We start from the raw sequence: 5,843 nt of genomic DNA on the forward strand, positions 1-5,843 counted from the left end.
TACATATTAAGTGGAGACATACAATGTCTCTCTTTCATAACCTGCCTTGCTTCACTCAGCAATAAATCTTCCATATTTGAGCACTTTCTATCAAATGCCAGGGTCTTGTCTTTTATGGCTGAATAGTATTCCATAGACTATATGTGCCACACTTTTTCAATCCATTCATCTGTTCTTGGACATTTGGGTTGGTTCCATGTCTTAGAAAATGTGAATAATGATGCAATAAACATTGATGTGCAAATGCTTTTCCAAATGAGTATTCTCCTGTCCTTTGGGTAGATACCCAGGAGTAAAATTGCTGGATCATATGGTAATTCTATTTGAAGGTCTTTGAGGAACCTCCATATTGTTTTCCACAGTGGCTGGACCAATTTACATTCCCACCAACAGTGAGGATAGTTCCTCTTTCGCCATAACCCCAACAATACTTATCATTTTTTGTATTTTTAAACTTCTCCATTCTGACAGGGGTTAGGTGGTATCTCATTGTGGTTTTAATCTGGATCTCTCTTATGATGAGGGATGTTGAACATTTCCTCAGATGTTTTTTGGCCGTTCATATGTCTTAGATTTTTTGTTCAGTTCTTTTTTCCATCTTTTAATTGGGTTAATCATTTATTTTCAGGTAAGTCACTTGAGTTGCCCTGTATTCTGGTTATCAGTCCCTTATATAAGACATAGTTTACAAAAATATTATCCCATTCTGAGGGTTGTTGATTCACACTAATTAGTGTGTCCTTTGTGGTGCAGAAAATTCTTAATTTGATGTAATCCCACTTTTCTATTTGGGGATTATTGCCTGTGCTTTGGGAGTCTTATTTAAGAAGTTTTTGCCTACCCCAATGTTTTCCAAAGTTTCTCTAGTGTTTTTCATGAGTAGCTTTATAGTTTGAGGTCTTAGGTTCAGCTCTTTGATCCATTTTGAGTTGATTTTTGTTAATGGTGAAAGATGAGAGTACAGTTTCATCTTTCTACAGGTGGATACTCAGTTTTTCCAGCTTCATTCGCTAAGAGGTTTTCCTTTTCCCAATGGATTGACCTATATCCTTTGTCAAAATTCAGTGGGCTGTATGCTTTGGGGTTTATTTCTGGGGTCTCTATTCTATTTCATTGTTTCACCTGTCTGTTTTTGTGCCAGTACCATCCTGTTTTGATTATTAAAGCTTTATAGTATATTTTGGAGTCAGAGAATGGCCCCACTCCACTCTTCTTGCACAGGATTGCTTTGCCAATATGGAGTCTTTTATAATTCCAGACAAATTCTGATTGTCTTTTCTAGATCTGTGAAGAATGTCTTGGGAATTTAATTGTAATTGCAGTAAATAAGTAGATTAATTTGGATAGAATTGCCATTTTGATTATATTAATTATTCCAATCCAGGAACACGGGATGTCCTTCCACTTTTTTGTGTCTTTTTCAATATCCTGTTTAAGATTTTCATAGCTTGCCTTGTAAAGATCTTTGAGTTCCTTGGTTAGGTTTATCCTCATGTATCATATATATTTTGTGGCTATGGTAAAAGGTATTACTTTCTTCAAGTCTATATCAGTCTGCTTGTTGTTTGTAAATAGAAATGCTATCGACTTTTGTATGTTGATTTTGTATTCTGCTAGTTTACTGTATTAATTTATTACTTTCAGCAATTTCTTCATGGATATCATTGGATTTGCTGTGTATAGAATCATGTCATGTGCAAATAGAGATAATTTCATCTCTTTCTATTTGAATGGTCCATATTTTTTAAATAGTTAAATTTTAATAGTGTGCCTACATGTCACATCATCAGACTTTCTAAAAATCTAGAATCTAAAATTTCTACCAAACCAGAAATGAGAGCATAGTTCAAATATTCTCAGAAACTCCATTTCTCAAACCTTAACCATGAAGAAAACTGCACTGAAATAGTTTTAAATAAAGTGTTTTAGTAAAGAGAATCATCTGAAAGGCTATTTACAGTACCATTGGAAATAAGATTATTAGGTACCTTGGTAATATTTGTTAAAGTTGGTAAAGAGGAAAGCAAATTGTAGCAAGTCCTAAAGAGAAATCTAGGTAATATCAACATGATGGGAGTTGGGAGGATATGTAGTGATGAACTTCTACTACAGGTAAAAGCTTATTTTTCTGAGGTGGAGAGAAACATAGATATCTATCAAAGCAGCTGATAATGTACATGATTATGACTATTGATACTATTTTATGCTCAGATTCCTGAATCTGTGTGTAGCCAGAGCTGTCGTCCTGGATTCCAGAAAGTTACTCAAGAAGGAAGATTTGTTTGCTGTTTTATTTGTGTTTCTTGCAAAGAGAGAGACATTTCAAATCAAACAGGTATAAAACAAAAAAGAAGCTAATGATAACTCCAACCCCTATTTTTCAATAGAAAGGAAACGAATGATATTGCAGATGGAATATAAAGCACAATTGATCTCAATTCCTATGTTTACTCATTGTTTCAATATATTTTTTTATAAACACTATTACAGCTCTCTTGTTTGTAAGTTCTTCTTTAACTTCTAGTCATATTAGCCTAGATTCTAGAACTTATTCCAATGGATAATTTTCTTTGTAATCCAGTGCTGGATAAGAAAGTGCCAATCTTAGATGGTATACTGGACCATGATAATGTCTACCCATAAAGTGTTAAGATTAAAGCCCGGGTATGTTAATGGCTTCAGACTAATGGAGTTTTATTCTCAGATGACATGTACAAAGCAAGTACAGATGATGAATTATAAAATATTTTATAACTCTTTGGACCTTGCTGTGAAGTGTATCAAGTAACAGAATTAACTAATATCAGAGGCCTACATTTTGAAATATTATAGTACAGCAAGGAAAAGAAACATTTTAAATACAAAAGACTAGGAAACAGATCCTGCACAGACGACTATGTGTTTTGAGTCCCAGACCTGGCAATTTGATAAGCACTCTGAGTGGATGTATATGTGTGCCCAAAATCCCAAGGAAAGAGAGAGATGGAGAAAAGATTGCAGTGTGACCATTCCCAATGAAGAATGCTTTCTTAACCCCAACAATACTTATCATTTTTTGTATTTTTAAACTTCTCCATTCTGACAGGGGTTAGGTGGTATCTCATTGTGGTTTTAATCTGGATCTCTCTTATGATGAGGGATGTTGAACATTTCCTCAGATGTTTTTTGGCCGTTCATATGTCTTAGATTTTTTGTTCAGTTCTTTTTTCCATCTTTTAATTGGGTTAATCATTTATTTTCAGGTAAGTCACTTGAGTTGCCCTGTATTCTGGTTATCAGTCCCTTATATAAGACATAGTTTACAAAAATATTATCCCATTCTGAGGGTTGTTGATTCACACTAATTAGTGTGTCCTTTGTGGTGCAGAAAATTCTTAATTTGATGTAATCCCACTTTTCTATTTGGGGATTATTGCCTGTGCTTTGGGAGTCTTATTTAAGAAGTTTTTGCCTACCCCAATGTTTTCCAAAGTTTCTCTAGTGTTTTTCATGAGTAGCTTTATAGTTTGAGGTCTTAGGTTCAGCTCTTTGATCCATTTTGAGTTGATTTTTGTTAATGGTGAAAGATGAGAGTACAGTTTCATCTTTCTACAGGTGGATACTCAGTTTTTCCAGCTTCATTCGCTAAGAGGTTTTCCTTTTCCCAATGGATTGACCTATATCCTTTGTCAAAATTCAGTGGGCTGTATGCTTTGGGGTTTATTTCTGGGGTCTCTATTCTATTTCATTGTTTCACCTGTCTGTTTTTGTGCCAGTACCATCCTGTTTTGATTATCACAGCTTTATAATACTTTTAAAAACTTTAAAAAATAATAATAATTTTACTTAACTTTATTTATTTACTTATTTATTTTAATTTTGACCAGAGAGGTGCAGAGCAAGAGAGATGGGGCCTTCAGTCTTATGTGATTCCAGTCAAATTCTATGATTGTCTTTTCTAGATCTGTGAAGAATGTTTCTGATATTCTGATTGTAATTGCAGTAAATAAGTAGATTAATTTGGATAGAATTGCCATTTTGATTATATTAATTATTCCAATCCAGGAACACGGGATGTCCTTCCACTTTTTTGTGTCTTTTTCAATATCCTGTTTAAGATTTTCATAGCTTGCCTTGTAAAGATCTTTGAGTTCCTTGGTTAGGTTTATCCTCATGTATCATATATATTTTGTGGCTATGGTAAAAGGGATTCCTTTCTTCAGTTCTACCTCAGCCAGCCTGTTGTTCATATATAGAAATGCTATAGATTTTTGGATGTTGATTTTGTATTCTGCCACTTTAATATATTCATTTATTACTTAGAGAATTATTTTCATGGATACCTTTGGATCTTCTATGTATACCATCATGTCATCTGCAAATAAAACTATGTTTGATTCTTCTTTCCCTGTTTGAATGACTTTTATATTATTCTCTTTTCTGATTGCATCAGCTAGGACTTCCAGTACCATATTGAAAACGAGTGGAGAAAGTAGGCAGCTTTGTCTTGTACCAGTTTTTAATGGAATAGCTTTCAGTTTTTCCCCATTCAGTATAATGTTAGCAATAGGTTTTTCATATATGACTTTTATTGTATTAAGAAATGACCATTCAGGACCAACAGTTAGTGTAATGGCTATGTCACTGGATTCCCGTGTAGTCAACTGCGGTTCGAGTCCTGGACCCGGGGCTTAAGACTTATGTCAGGCACATGTTCATGTGTGCCCAAGATCCCAAGAGGAGAATGGAGAAGGGATTTCAGCATGGCTATCACCATGATGGGATGATTTCTTGCTTTCTGTCTATCTCTCTCTGTCTCTCTGGCAAGCACATGTGCCCTCTAGCAAAAATCTTTCAAAAAGGGAAAGGAAAAGGAAAAGGAAAAGGAAAAGGGGAAGGAAGGCAGGCAGGCAGGCAGGCAGGAAGGAAGGAAGGAGAGAGAAAGAAAAAGCTATACCCTATTTTTCTCATCTGTAAAATGGGAATAATGACAGTACTTACATACAAAATTATTTTAAGGATTAAATGAGATGGTATGTAGAAAACAATCTTTGCACTTCTGAAATAAAATCTACCTGGTTGTGATGAATGATCTTTTTTATATGTTGTTGGATATGATTGGCAAAAATCTTGTTGAGAACTTTTGCATCTATATTCATCAGAGATATTGGTCTGTAGTTTTCCTTTCTTTGTCATGTCTTTATGTGTTTTGGGAATGAGGGTGATGGAGGCCTCATAAATTGAATTTGGGAGGTTCCCTTCCTTTTGGATCTTTAGAATTAATTTGAATAGAATGGGGGTTAACTCTTCTTTAAAAGTTTTGTAGATTTCAGAAGTGAAGCCATCAAGACCTGAGTTATTCCTTGTTGGTAGGCTATTTACTACTGATCCAATTTCATGGCTTGTTATGGGTCTATTCAGGTTTTCTATGTCCTACTGATTCAATCTTGGTAGATTATATGCATTCGGGAATTTGTCCACCTCCTCCATGCTCTCTTATTTGTTGGCATATAGTGACTCATAGTATCTTCCAATGACACTTTGTATTTTTATTGCATCTGTTTTAATATTGTCTGTTACATTACATATTTAATTTATCTGGTTTCTTTCTTCTTCTTAATGAGTCTAGCTAATAGTGTGTCAATCTTGTTCATCTTTTCAAAGAACCAGCTTTTGCTTTCATTTACTTTCTGTATAGTTTTTTTTTCATTTAATTTTTTATTCTTGAATCTTTATTATTTCTTTTCTACTGACATGATTTCTGCTTATTTTTGTTGTTTTTCCAATTCCCAGAGGCATGATGTTAGGTTGTTTATTTACCACCTTTCCATCATTTTCTTTCATTTTTAAGAATTATTTTTTTT

Source organism: Tupaia chinensis, unplaced genomic scaffold, assembly GCF_000334495.1.
Source record: "Tupaia chinensis unplaced genomic scaffold, TupChi_1.0 Scaffold138500_1, whole genome shotgun sequence".
Taxonomy (NCBI): domain Eukaryota; kingdom Metazoa; phylum Chordata; class Mammalia; order Scandentia; family Tupaiidae; genus Tupaia; species Tupaia belangeri.